Consider the following 13,843-nt stretch of genomic DNA (forward strand, 5'->3'; position numbering starts at 1 on the left):
CACATTTTTAAGGAATTCAAGTTTCCTTTTTGAAAAAGCTAGTTTTTTAAAATAAGTGTCCAAATATAACCTAATACAGCGTGGTCTTCCCCAGATCTTCAGACAACATCTCTATGTGCCGCTCTAAACTGGAATTTAGATGTTATCATCAGAGGATCTTTACAAAGATCAATAATGTATTCTCTCTGTAAGAAAGACTTACTATAAAGTTTCTACCAAAATATCCTGCTTTCCATCTGAAACACGGTATTTTTCTTACCTAATTCACCTTTAAATGAGATACTTAGCTTAAAAAAAAAAGTTACAGCAAAAATAGCCCTACCATTCTTTAAAGTCAAATTAAAACAAACCCCACCCCCTCCCAAGACTGGATGGCCCAGACATCTGATAATAGTCGGGGGGGGGGGGGGATTTTTTTTTCCCTTTTATGTGACTACTTCATATATGAGCCAGATTAATAGTGACTGAACATTGCTACCATCAGATTCTACGATGAGTGAGGTATAAGAAATAATATGGCATATAGAACAGCTGTGTGGTGAACTACATGACAAATTGGGCCTGGTCTATACAGTTATTACTGATTTAAACAGTTTTGATTAGGGATGTTGCATTTTGAAGAAATTAGGTTCTCCTGCTCTTTGCCTTTTCATCAAGGTTAGTGCTTTTAATATCTATAAAGCTCACTTTACCTTGGTTTTAAATAGTTGACTGAGTTCACACAAAACATGTCTCTCTCGATCAGTTTCCAGCTCCTTTGTAAATCTTTTAAATGGCCATTTTACAAAGATGACAGTCTCTCTTTACAAGCAGATGCTTAAAAAATATTTTTTTTCCATAAAAGGAACTTGAAACTGATTTAGAAAAAGTTAATCATTCATGCACTCTTCTACCCACTCCGAAGTCCAATGCAGGAAATGCTTTTGTAACACTGTTTACAGGGTGACTGCTGCCCACTTGAAGTTTCCCATTCTTGTGGTTTGAAATCACCACTCTAACGTCTCTGTTAGTTGGCTGATATACTTGCAAAATGGCAAAGTTTAACAGTTCATGACCACAAGCAGGCTCTAATTTATAAAGTGCACTGAGAGTCTATTGAACCATCACTGTCAGGACCCAGCCAGGAGATTCTGAGGCACATTAGACCTAAATTCTATGGCAAGTGCTCCCAGATTTCTAAAGCATATTACTAAGCACAGCCGTGCTGAATTCTGGGGCAGCTTCAGAAAATGTTTTTTAATTCAATAAGAAAAGGGATAAGATAATCAGTACCATACTCATATTATTTGGTTTGGAGTAGGATTGCCAACTTTCTGATGGCAGAGTTGTTCGGTTTTGTGCTATGCCCCTTCTCTGAAGCCCCACCCCTGCTCACTCCATCCATCCTGCCATCACTTGCTCTCCCACACCCTCACTCACTTTCACTGGCCTGGAGCAGGGGGTTGGGTTCAGAGTTCAGGAGGGGGCTCTGGCCTAGGGCAAGAGGTTGGGTTGTGTAAGGGGGTTTGGGCTCTGGGGTGGGGCTGGAGATGAGGGATCTGGGGTGCAGGAGAGAGCTCAGGGCTGGGGTAGGCAGAGGGGGCACAGGAGGACTCTGGCTGCGGTGTGGGCTCTCGGGTAGAGCTAGGGATGAGAGATTTGGGGTCAGGAGGCTCCGCATGCTGCTTGTCCCCACAAGCGTCACCCCCAAAGCTCCCATTGGCCGTGGTTCCTGGAGCCGGCACTTAGGCAGAGGGGCAATCGGGGAACCTCCCTGCGCTGCCCCTGCCCCAGGGGCCAGAAATGCACGCCGCTTCCGGGAGGTGTGTGGAGCCTGGGCAGGCACGGAGCCTGTCTTAGCCCTGCTGCACCGCCAACCAGACTTTTAGCGGCCCGGTCAGCAGTGCTGACTGGAGCTGCCAGCAATCCTTTTTGACCAGGCATTCTGGTCGAAAACCAGATGCCTGGCAACCCCAGTTTGGAGTCCTGAAAGAAATGAGAGACTCTACAGCAGTGGTATTCCTCAAACAGCAAGTTTGTTTTTTTCCTCCTTAAACTTCCCAATTTTGTTTATTGAGAAGAAAAAACCCAAACAATGCCATCACACATAGCAAAACAGGAGCAGGCTTCTGTGATCAGCTCTGAACAAGGTAGAACTGTGGGGAAGATTGGAAATAAACAGTGCCCTCTTCCCCAGATTTTTTCTGTTCTTTGACTGGTGCTTCCAAATGATGCTTCACAATGTCATCGACCAGCTGAGGAATTCCAGATTTGTGCATGAGAGATTGCAGAAACCCCTGCATCTTTTGGTAATCTTTCTGCATTCTTTAACTCTCTCCTTCGTGAAGTTTATGATTAGTAGCTCAAGGTCTTGTATTTACAACTGACGTGCTCTTCCTCCAAGACTTGGCAGCCGCTGTGAAAGCATGAGGGAGAGAGAAATCAAACATGCCCAACAACAATGACAGGGCTTTTCTGTGATGTTTTGTTTTAGACCACCGCCTATGAAACTTACCGCCACAAAAATATTAAAGAGCCAAATTGTCTTACTAAACTGTCAATCAATCCTTCAGTTACACTAAAGGAATTGTCTATACAAACAGTTATTTCACAGCAAGCTGGGAGGGGAGGGGTGCAAGCTTTGGGTGGACAGAGACCTTGGGTTTTGTTTTTCTTTTTTTTTGGGGGGGGGCGGAGAGGGCGTGAGGCTTCCTCTACAGTAAGGGAATGGGTCACTTGCTGGTTTGAACTAGAATAAAATGGTGGATTCCCTGTAACTCGAAGATCTTAAAATCAAGATTTGAGGACTCTAGTAACTCAGACAGAGATTATTGGCTTATTACAGGAGCAGGGGGGTGAGGTTCTGTGACCTGTGATGTGATGTGCAGGTGGTCAGACTAGAGGATCATGATGGTCCCTTCTGGCTTTAAAATCTATGACATTAGCCTACCATGGAATAACTGTGTGGACCCTGCTGACGTGCATTAAGAGTTTGTCCTGTTTCAGAGGGGATTCTCCTCTATCTGCTCCTAGAGAGGTTATGAAATAATTATAATTTAAAAATAACCAGTCTAATTTTTCCTATATTAAAACTAAAGCAACTGGTAAAAATATGTCAGCAGATACAGTTGATAGACTTCCACTTCCCTTAAAAAGGCACCAACTTGGAGATTCTAGTGCTACTGCTGAAGGGTTCACTAATTCAGGACAACAATTTAACGTTTGGTTTTATTTCTTGTATCTCTCAATGCTACAAACTCACTGCAGAGTCTCAATGTCCTTATAGCTCATGGCAGAAGAAAGGGAGAAGAAATGAAAGTTAGAAAAAGCTGGAAAATGGTAGTGTGAAATCACTGTCATTAAGCAGGGCCGCTCAGAGGATTCAGGAGGCCTGGGGTCTTCGGAAAAAGGACCTTCACTCGATCTGGGTGTGTTCAGCAGCACTGAAGGACCTGCCGCTGAAGACCCACCAAAAACTCATTGGGGCCCCTGTGGGCCCCAGGGCAAATTGCTCCATTTGCCCTCTCCCTCCCCCCGGGCAGCCCTGTCATTAGGAAATTTTGTTATTGTTTTGAAAAATGAAGACTTGCAGCTGGCTCAGAGTTAATTAGGGTAAAAAGTGCTATTGTGAGCATTTAAATGTGGAGACAGAATAAGATGCAAGTTTTGTCATTAAAGTCCATTTTATGAATGGAGGAACACGGAAGACAAAACAAAACGCCACCAATGGAAGTCATTGCAGCACTCCTAGTGCACTAACCTTTGAACATTAAGTCAGCAGTTTTCTGTGTGGTATTTTAAAATAGTACATTTAGCTCGCAAACAAAATTCTCAAATTATTTTGTTGGATAAATGTTATACGGGAGATGAAAAAACACAAACAAAAACCAAACTGATTTTGCTCTGAAAGTCAGTGTTAATCCAATTAAAGTGCTTTCATATCTACCTAGCCTATTTGCTGGAAAATGTGTTTAAACTAATTGTGTTTAAACTTCTTTAGTTAGGTGTTTGTACAGCATTTAGAACACAGCGGTTCTGGTCCATGACTGAGGCTCCTGAGTGCCACTGCAATATAAGTGTACTAATTCCCCTTGCCTAAACCCTTCCTTCAGTCCTGGGTCAGGCTTTCATAGTACCTAGGCACACTATTTTAATGAGGAAAGTTAGTTTGTAAATAACCTACTTATCTTCAAAAAGCAGAAATCATTTAAAGCCCATTTGGTAGCTGATAGATAATGCTTGTAGTTAATCACCCATGACAAAAGAATGAATCAGGAGAAATTAGAACCTAAGGAACATTCCGCTAGAATAAGTCATAAGGAAAATATCAAAGAAAAAATTTCCTCAATGCCAAGCTTGTTCAGCCTCTCGTGGAGTCAGACAAGCATGTCTACTGTTTCCTTAACCCTTGGGTTAATGGTCCTTCATATTAGCAAGATATTACATAAATTCAAAAGTAAGTCAATGTGTACTCTAAAAATATTTTTAAAATTACCTCCTTCCGCCCACCCCAGAAACTGAGTATTCAATGTATGGTGTGACAAGGATAATTGTCATGTGAATGCATCAAACTGGCATTAATTTTTATCCAAGGAGACATCCAGAGTATATTTGTATGAAATATATTACATATATAGTCTGCACTAATAAATATGTAAATGAGGAGGGGTAGGAGCCATGACATTAGTGACATACAGCCATTACCACTTGCAATTTTGTATCATACATCTAATCAACTCACTCATACTAGCCATGTGATGCAATTGATAAATGTAGCTGAAAATGAAAGCATGTTAAGTAATATGAACAAAGTTACCTCCAGCCAGTCTAAATAGGCCTTAAGAGTTTAAAATAGCCTCTAAGACTCTTGCCTAGCAGTAGGCACCACGCTGCACATAATGTACAAGGCCACCAGAACTCAAGAGAAGCCTCCAGACAATCACATGACAGCTGATACACAAGATACATGCAGTGCTCAAGGCTGTTACATAAATAGGGAACTCAAACAGAATTATACTGAAGCACTCCCTTGCAACCAATTAACGCAGAGGTACTAAAGATAGCTGCAGCAGAAGGTGCATTTCTTACCCTCAGCTAGAGGCAGTGCCTTCTAGTAGCAAGAAACAGAGAAGATAAAGCAGCATATTGGAGAACAGTATTTGTAGTTTTCAGTGAGGAAAGCAGCATTTGAAAGTGATGTTGTAACTCTTTATGGCATATATCCACCACATCTCATCTCACTTCTTCATCTACAGTCAGAATGCTCTGAAGTGATCACTTACCATACTTAATGATTAGAACCCAGAGATGGGGTTACAAATGTAAAATGTTTACCACGAAGCTTCCAGATTTCAACAGTGGCTGGTTGCTCTCTCTTTTTTTTTGTGTTATCTCTTACTGTTTAAAACTTTGTTCTGTTCTGTTCATTAAATACACTTCTTCCATTATTTCCCCAAGGCCTACTCCTTTTTAAAGCAACAATCTCTCCCTCATCCCAGATTTCTAAGGGGTTATTTTAAACACATATCCTCTAGCCCCCATTTCAATATGCACAGTCTGATGAAAACATATCTAAACTTTGATGTTCAGTGGCATGACTTCCCATGGCCAGATGCCAGCAAAATAAATCAGCATGTTAAGCTGGTAGTGTCTGTGCATTGAGACCATGCCACTTCTCTGCTGCTTAGAACTCTGGAAGCATCAATGTCTCTTTATCGATGGACAATGGAACAGACTGCCTACAGAGGTTGGAAGCTCCTTTACTGGAGGTTTTCAAAAGGAGGCTGCACAGCCATTTGTCTTGGATGGTTTAGACACAACAGATCCTGCATCTTGGCAGGGTTAGACTTGATCCTTGTGGTCCCTTTTAACTCTATGATTCTATCATTTCACATCAGAACCTACTGGAAAGCTGTAGAGAAAAGGGGGTGAGGAATTCTCTGAAATTCTTCATGAAACTCCCCGTCTACACCTTGATGTGCAATGAGAAAAAAAAGAAGGGGGAAAAAGCAACATGGTGTGCTTATGACACACGTAGTTCCAGGGTTATTAAAAGGTAAGCCAATCACAGCCTAGAAATGCTTCAGCCACTTCAGGGAATTGCATATACACCGCTACCTTGATATAATGCCACTCGATATATCCAAATTTGTGTTATAACATGGTAAAGCAGTGCTCGGGCAGCGGGGGCTGTGCACTCTGGTGAATCAAAGCAAGTTCAGTGTAATGCGGTTTCACCTATAACAGTAAGAATTTTTGGCTCTCAAGGACAGCGTTATATCGAGGTAGAGGCGTACTTATGAAAGGGTTTGGGCTCTTCGGTAACTTGCCTAATGAGCCCCTCTCTTAAACAGTAATATTGGGCATCACTCTCAGTAGCACTGTTTACTTTTTCCAGCATGTCTTCTGGAGGCAATAATTCGGAAATAGTGAGGGAACATGAAGGTTTGAGAAGATTGGCTATCTATCCTAGGAATTAAATACTGCCAGGCAGAATGGATTTTCTTCCAGTTCCTACTGGAACTCTGCTACATATCTGTCCAGTGGGCATCACAGGAATTTTTTGAAAACATTGGAATTTCAATGAAAATAAATTAGGAAAAAAAAACTGCACTTTTTGCAGATTTTTAGTTTTTCCATTCTTTGAGCAGCTCTATCACCACCTAGGGTTTTAAAACCTACCACCAATGGGTATGATAACTAGACACAGTTCTTCCTTTGATCTATAGAAGAAATATTGAGTTGTGGATCAAACTGTCATGGTTTCATTTCTATCTTTGCTCTGCTCACAGAGTGAGGGAGTTACTGGAGGATCTCACCACTTCAATCAACTGCACTCATGTGGAAAAGTTCCACAGCTCTTCCCATAATGCCAGGAAATATTTTTTAAAAAACCCTCTAAGAACTCTTGTTCAGATACAATGATAATGAGCTAAACATGACATAAAATGGTCTGAAAGAGTTCTTGAACTTGTATCTGAAAATTCCCCCCCCTCATTAAATTAATTAGTGGGCCATGGGATAATTGCAACAATACTGCGTTTACAAAACGGGCCACGGTGGGAAACAGGCCAGCATGCACAAACTTTTACTTGCTGCAAAGGCCCAAATCACGCAAAGTACTGAAACACATGCTTAAATGTGAGTAGTTGCATGAAACTTACTGCAACAGAACACCAAGGGACTTCTCATATGCTTAAAGTTAAGCATATGCTTAGGCTTTTGTGGGATTGAGGCTTACATTTTTTTGGCGTAGTTATGGGTGGAAGGGAGTTGCCCAGAAGCGTACTTCAGAATAAATATATATTCTGTAAGCTCCATTCAACAGCACTCAGGCAATGAGAAATGGCGACAGGAAAACATTTTCCCCTCCTCCTATCTAATTATGGTCCTTCCTTCCCACCACCGCACACACTATCAATTTTCCCACTCATCAGTTTTATTTTAGTGTGATTACATCTCTCAAATTATGTTTCATAAACTGAAATAAGAACATAATTATACCCATTACATAGCCTTGACTGATTCTTTGTCATTGTAACCATGATGAACCCTCTTGCTGGATTGTAGGATTGCTAGATAATTCTGTACTATTAAATTAATGTGCTATAAATATAGTAATCTATTAGATAAGGGGAACTAAGTTCTCTGGTCCCCAGCTCATCTTTAATTTTGTAAGAACACTGGAAAACCTGCAAAACAGCCACAAGATATAGAACTACATATATATGTTCAATTTACAAATATTGCCTGATGGAGCAAATATGATCTTAAACATGAGACAGATGTTAAAAGGAAGGGAAAGGTCACAATGACTGTTTTTATACAGTGGAATACAGAACCCGTTCCAGCTAAATGAGAAACATGTTCCTGCACACCAAATTGCCTAATGACAAGGAGGATGTAAAACAAAGGGAAAACGGTGTCACTGTCTCAAAAAAGTCTTCTAAAGAGCAGTTGCGACCTCACATAGGATTGAAATTCACTCTTTTCTAAAATAAGCAAGGAAATGGAAGGCAATTTCATTTTATTGATCCAGAAGATCTTTCACTCTTGTCTTCATGGCTTGTGACAAGACTGCCCACTGATATATAGTTACAGTAATTTACAAGTCTGTGAAGCCTTGGTTATAAAGTCTTCAGTTTAAGCAAAGGTTATATTAAGTGATGCTGTGCTGTTTTTTAAAAATAAACTATTCAAAGGTACATAAGTGACTTGGGAGCCTAAGTCACTTCTGAAAATGGGAATTCGATGCCTTTGAAAATTTTACTCAGAATTTTGTCTCTGTTAATGAAGGATCTGCCTTTCCTGAATTTGGGAAAAATGTGTTAGTGTAATGTAAAGAGATTTACTTAAAAAGAAAAAGAAGGACCCCTCACTGCCACTGTCCTTTCCAGGATGCCTCGGAGTGCCACTAAGGAGATGCACTATTTGAAAAGATGGGCATTGTTAGAATTGAATTCAAGTCGGATACTCCTTTTTATATTGAAGGTGGCAAATTCCATGATTTTGAGAAGCAAAAATTTTTTTAGCTAGGTCAGTTTAATATCTAGATGTCTGTAAATTGTAGATAGGAAATTGGCCAACAAGGAAGGACTGGACTTAATGAATAATTTAGCACTATTGTAGACAGACCAGAATATGAAAGATTAACATGAGCCTTAATGGACTTGACTTATTCCCAAAGAGTCAATCCTTCCAACTACAATATAGCAGTCAAATGCAAATCATGGCACCACTCCAGGAAGAGGTGCCAGTGGTACAAATCCTTATTCCTATGAAATGTTTCATGGGTTTCCATGAAGGCCTACGGTCTGCACTGGTGGCTCACTTTGCAGAATCAAGATCTGTATCAGTTATTGCAGCCTACTGGATAACTGCCTTTTCTTTAATTAAGTGTAAGTAATTGAAGCTGCAGATGCGCTCCCCATTTCCAAGTATTTCTAGAAGTTAAGATTTGAGTTATTCTAAAATGAGTTACCGGCACTGGGTTAGAACAGAGAATTTACAATGCCCCTCAACTGAGTTGGGTGCATCAGTACTATAATTTAACAATCTGTCTCATTACTGCTAGGGAGCGCTCTCTCACTTCAATTCCAGCTCCAGTCACTGCTGAATGGGAATACTGAGAAGACTGGCAGTAGAGTTCTCATGGACACTTCATTCATGCACAGTTTACCATTTTTCTCACTGCTTAGCATTTCCATGGCTGTTTTAAAATTACAGTTCTACTATAACTCAGTTATCTGGGGTTTATTTTTAGATTATATAAAAAGAGGAGCTATAAATGCAGCCTGCCTCATAATTCATATAATTCCTGTTTAAACTTGCACCTGAACACCAACAAAAAAACAGAAGTCCCATCAATTTGTTTTCCTTCCTCCCTCCTTCCCATTTTTCCAAGTGTGTGTGTGCGAGAGTGGGGGAGGGGGGGAGATAAGCAAGATGGCTTTCTAGATAATCAATATTGTTGCCACGAAGATTGTGAAACCAGAGGTGTAACTCTTTTCTAAAGCTTTAATCCTGACTGATTTAAAGATTTTCCTTTAATTTGTACTAATCCATTTGACTAATTCATTAAAATATGCTTTGACAAAAAGACCTATTTAATAGAAGCAAAGAGCTAAAAGCACAAAAATAATTCCACACAAGAGAAGACCAGGGTGCAAAGTTTAGGAAAAACATTAACATAAAAAGTATAAGCGGGTGCTGATTGTGTCCATTCTAGTAAGAACAGCTACACATTTTTCTATCACCTCTTTTTTAGAAAGACAACGTTCTGAAACATTCGTGTTTGGTGATTATGTTTTCTATGCCTGGTCTTTATCTGAAGAGATATTTGTTTATGTAATAAACGAAACAAAAACCCCCAAACCCAAAGTGTGAGACAGATTTAACCAAATAAATCTCTCTCTCACACACACACACACACACACACACACACACACACACTTAGAGCAAAATCTATTCCAGTACTTAAAAATAATGGAAGAGTGTGTAGAAAGAAAGGGGGAAAGTGTTTTTTAAAAAAACAAAAAAAACAAAAAAAACACATTGCTGATTCATGTAACAAGTTTTTCAGACAAATATGACGTTTGAAACTTGTTGCATACATATAGTTTCCACTGAGGGTTATTGCCTTTGCTTGATTTAAGGGGAAAAAAATGAAAGTTCCTCTCCAGCAAACACTTAAACGTATGCATAACTCTAGCACTGACTTTGTCAAGAACAGACAATATTACACATGCTGTTGGAACCTTAGCTTTGCATTTCTTGAGATCTGTTATTTTAAACAATGTGATATTAACATGTATATTTAGTTCAAAAATGTTTAATTGTGAAAAAAAATGAAATTTCATTTTCAGTAAGCAAAGATACTGAAGAGTAAATGTAAAGAGAAAATTACTATAAATAGTAACATAAGTAAACAGAATTCAAAACACCAGTATTAAAAGCCACTCAATTCTCCTTTCAACACTAAGCTCTCCTTTAAGACACTTACAAGTGTCTTTGAAAAGACAAATTCAGTTTTGCTTAACAAAACCTGTGCTGTACTGTGTTGGGAAGATATCACAAAGTATGCCAAAAAATGGCTCAGAGCTTTTATTTTTATCATCCCAAAATGACAAGCATTGCTGCAGGAAGCTTGTTTAAATATAACTGTTGAGAGATGAGTGATCGCTGAAAAGATTACATTAGAAGTTACATGAATCAGCATTTGTAGTTTCACTAGATCTTCCCACTTGAGTTCAAACCGAAGAAAGAGTCATATGCTTGCCGCTGCAGCAAAGCAAAGGGTGGGGAGTCCCACCAAATTCAGATATCCGATCGCCAACTCCCCCACACTACTCCTCGCCACCACCCACCAAGATCAGCAAAACTGGAAGAAGTTTGAGCAGATTTCCCTGGTTCATCTTTCTGGGCTTTCCTTAAAGATGAGAAAAAAAGGTTCACTTTGACTGATTTCTATAGCTGACATACACCAAACAAGTTTTGTCATTAGCAGCATGCGGATATTGAAAGGGTACCGTATGCATAGCAAAAAACACACAGTGTATCTGTGTACTTCAATGTGAAGGAGGAGAGGGTCTTTAATTAGACTAGAATGACAGGCCAAGCAGTTCTGCTGATGACCAAAGGCCATGTACATCCAGAACTTTGTCAGAATGACATTTTGTGCTTTAAAACTGGCCCTAATCTGGAGAACTACCAGACAGGCTGCTGTTGCAGCAACTACTACTAAATTGGTCAGCAATTTAGAGCCTGAAAAGGGAGGGTGGATTTACAATGCCAACAGCTAAGGGAGGAAAGGATAAGTAATGAGACAACTCCTGCCAAATCATTCAGTGGCCAAGAAGCTGGACCATAAAATTGAAGAAAAGCACAACAAGCAGCAGGCCTCCTGCATCACTCTGGCTCAGCATTTCTCAAATGCAGCCATTGTGACCACATGCAGCCAGCAGCAGAGTTTATTGCGGCCATGACAACCTTCAAAGGATGGCGGAGATTGGGGGGAGAGGGGAGGCAAAGCTGTGGCCCCTCCCTGAATCACTCAGGTGTTGCTCTTGGATACACTGCCTTGGTGTTTGCACTGGTGCAGCCAGCAGGGATCTGCGCCCTGCCCCACACAGCCTCTTAGCTGGCTCTAGGCAGCGCCTCTGGAGACACAAGGGGCCAGTGTGTGTGTGGCACCAGAGGCAGCTCTGGTGTTCAGTTGCCAGGAGCAGGGGAACACCCTATTTGGCTGTGGCACAGGGCACTTGGGACTCCACAGGCAGCCAGTGAGTTCCTGAACCCACTTTTTTGGGGCGGTGGGGCTCAGGCTGGTGGGGGCCCACTTCTCAGTGTCAGAGCAGCCACCAGCAAGAGTTGATGGCTGCATTCTGAGGCCACCAAAAATTTTGTTGCGAGAACCCCTACTCTAGTTCCATCTGTGATTTCTGGAGGAGACAGTTAAAGTACAGGACATTTCATCACGTTATCATTGCTTTCAGCAGTTTACAAAAGCTAATAAAAATTACAGACTGCTGCAGGAGACAATTCTTGAGAACCACTTGCACAATTTGGTGCCTTTGGTTTGGAGCCACCTTAGTAAATGGACTTCTGTCAACAACAGTAACCTGGCTCACCCTGAAAGCCTGCGATTCAGGAGCAGGAAGAAATAATTGTATTCTGCCAAATACTGGGACTGAGAGATTCTGGTATTTCACACTGAACTTTTGTCTTTGTAGAATTAGGGTTTGTTTGTTTGTTTTTGGCTGTGGGGGGAGGGGAAGAGATTTTTCAAAGGCAGGAATAGGAGGGAGTTGAGTGCCCAACTCCTGATGATTGTCAATGAGAGCTGGGCACCTGTCTACCCGCTGTACCTTTTGAACATCTCCCCCTAATTCTAGCTCAGTTTTTAGTTTGTGTTAAACACTCTTCTGACCCAAGAACTGCATTCTCTTTCTCACTTTGATTTTTAATATGTTGTAAATGATACCATGTTCGTAGGCACCCAAATTCTCATCCATCTCTGCATTATATATGATTTGTTTCTAGTGTTTGAAAGCAAGAAAAAGTTGCATTTATTCATCCTGGTGTTTAACAAGCTGGTTTTTAGAGCACTTGTGTCAGGTCTTGCACATTGTTTATGCAATTCCGGTACATAGCCCTTCAGAATAATAAGCCTCCAGTAAATGCTGTAACTTACTGCCTGTGCTTCATTCCACAAATTGTCTGTCTTCCTGTTTGCCTGAGGACTCCACATGTGATTTTAACAGTTTCTTACATCTGTTACTGCCAGTCTGTACATTATCAGCCTCATTTTTCCTCTTCTCCAAATACCTAATTTTTTAAATTCTTTTCTACAGCTAGGCCAAAACACTGGATTAAAAAAAAAGTGTTACAGGTAGCTACATTTCCCAAGTGGAATAGGTCAGACCACTTTCCCCATACTTCCCAGGCAAATCTAAGAAGCTAGCAGCACTTGCACAAACAAGCACACGAGGATTGTCAAATAGTTTTGATGCCACACAACGTGCATAGGAAAGTAAATCAAGCATGGTAATCCAATTATTGTTCATTCCATCTTCTCTCTCTCAGTAAATGAAACCGAATACACATAGATTGGCTACATCTACACCTGGAGAGCAATAACATGTGTTGGTATGTTTATAATTTGCTAGATTTTGTACACTGCAAAATCAGTTCTAGAAATGCCATGGGCCTGCTTTTCCTTCCTTCAACACTAATATAAGTAAGGAGTTACCCTGATGTAAATGAAAAAGGACAATCAGGCCTCATGTCTTTATGCAAGAGCATAAGTTTCTCCTCTAGGCAGCGAGTTAAATACTAAGGTCTCAAAATTGTCTACCATTTAGTCCAAATACAATAAATAAATGGCATTGTATCTGAGCTTTTGTATAACTACCTTGCACAGGCTAGGTGTTACAAATTTCAGTAGCAAAATCAACATCCTGTGTCTCAAAATTTCAAGGGTGTACTTCATGGTGTAGATACAGAAGTGTTGTTTTGTTGGCAGCTATGAAATATTCCCTACAAGGAAAGAGGGGCAGAGAATCCTTACATTGCATTAAGTTAGCACTGTAGGATAAATATGAAATTAAAGAATTAGGGTTATCTTAAGTTTAGTTAAGAAAGTGTGCGTGTGTGTGTGTGTGTGTGTGTGTGTGTGTGTGTGTGTGTGTGTGTGTGTGTGTGTGTGTGTGTGTAAGTAAAAAAAGGCCCTGAGTAGCAAGTAGAAGGAAGGCCTTGAAAATAATGAGTTACATACAAGGTCAGAAGGAATGACACAGGGAGAAAGTCTAGTTCAGGGGTAGGCAACCTATGGCACAGGTGCTGAAGGTGGCACGCAAGCTGATTT

General features: G+C 40.6%; 1 protein-coding gene and 1 long non-coding RNA gene across 10 annotated transcripts in view; one reads left to right on the forward strand and one right to left on the reverse strand.

The window, feature by feature from the left end:
- Positions 1-13,843, forward strand: part of LOC115645751 — a 952,243-nt gene that overhangs the window by 438,528 nt on the left and 499,872 nt on the right. The gene's annotated exons all lie outside the window — the stretch shown is intronic.
- OSBPL3 (oxysterol binding protein like 3) overlaps positions 1-13,843 on the reverse strand; it is a 132,682-nt gene that overhangs the window by 83,941 nt on the left and 34,898 nt on the right. Inside the window, exon 1 of one of the 8 annotated variants that reach the window (XM_030550791.1) lies at positions 12,671-12,731. The exons of 6 other annotated variants lie outside the window; for them this stretch is intronic. The gene's annotated coding sequence lies outside the window, so the exon portion shown is untranslated. Of the gene's footprint in view, positions 1-692; positions 1,844-12,670; positions 12,732-13,843 lie in introns of those variants that run through there. One more of the 8 variants, XM_030550789.1, reaches the window with a different exon arrangement.

Source organism: Gopherus evgoodei, chromosome 2, assembly GCF_007399415.2.
Source record: "Gopherus evgoodei ecotype Sinaloan lineage chromosome 2, rGopEvg1_v1.p, whole genome shotgun sequence".
In the NCBI taxonomy this organism is placed as follows: domain Eukaryota; kingdom Metazoa; phylum Chordata; order Testudines; family Testudinidae; genus Gopherus; species Gopherus evgoodei.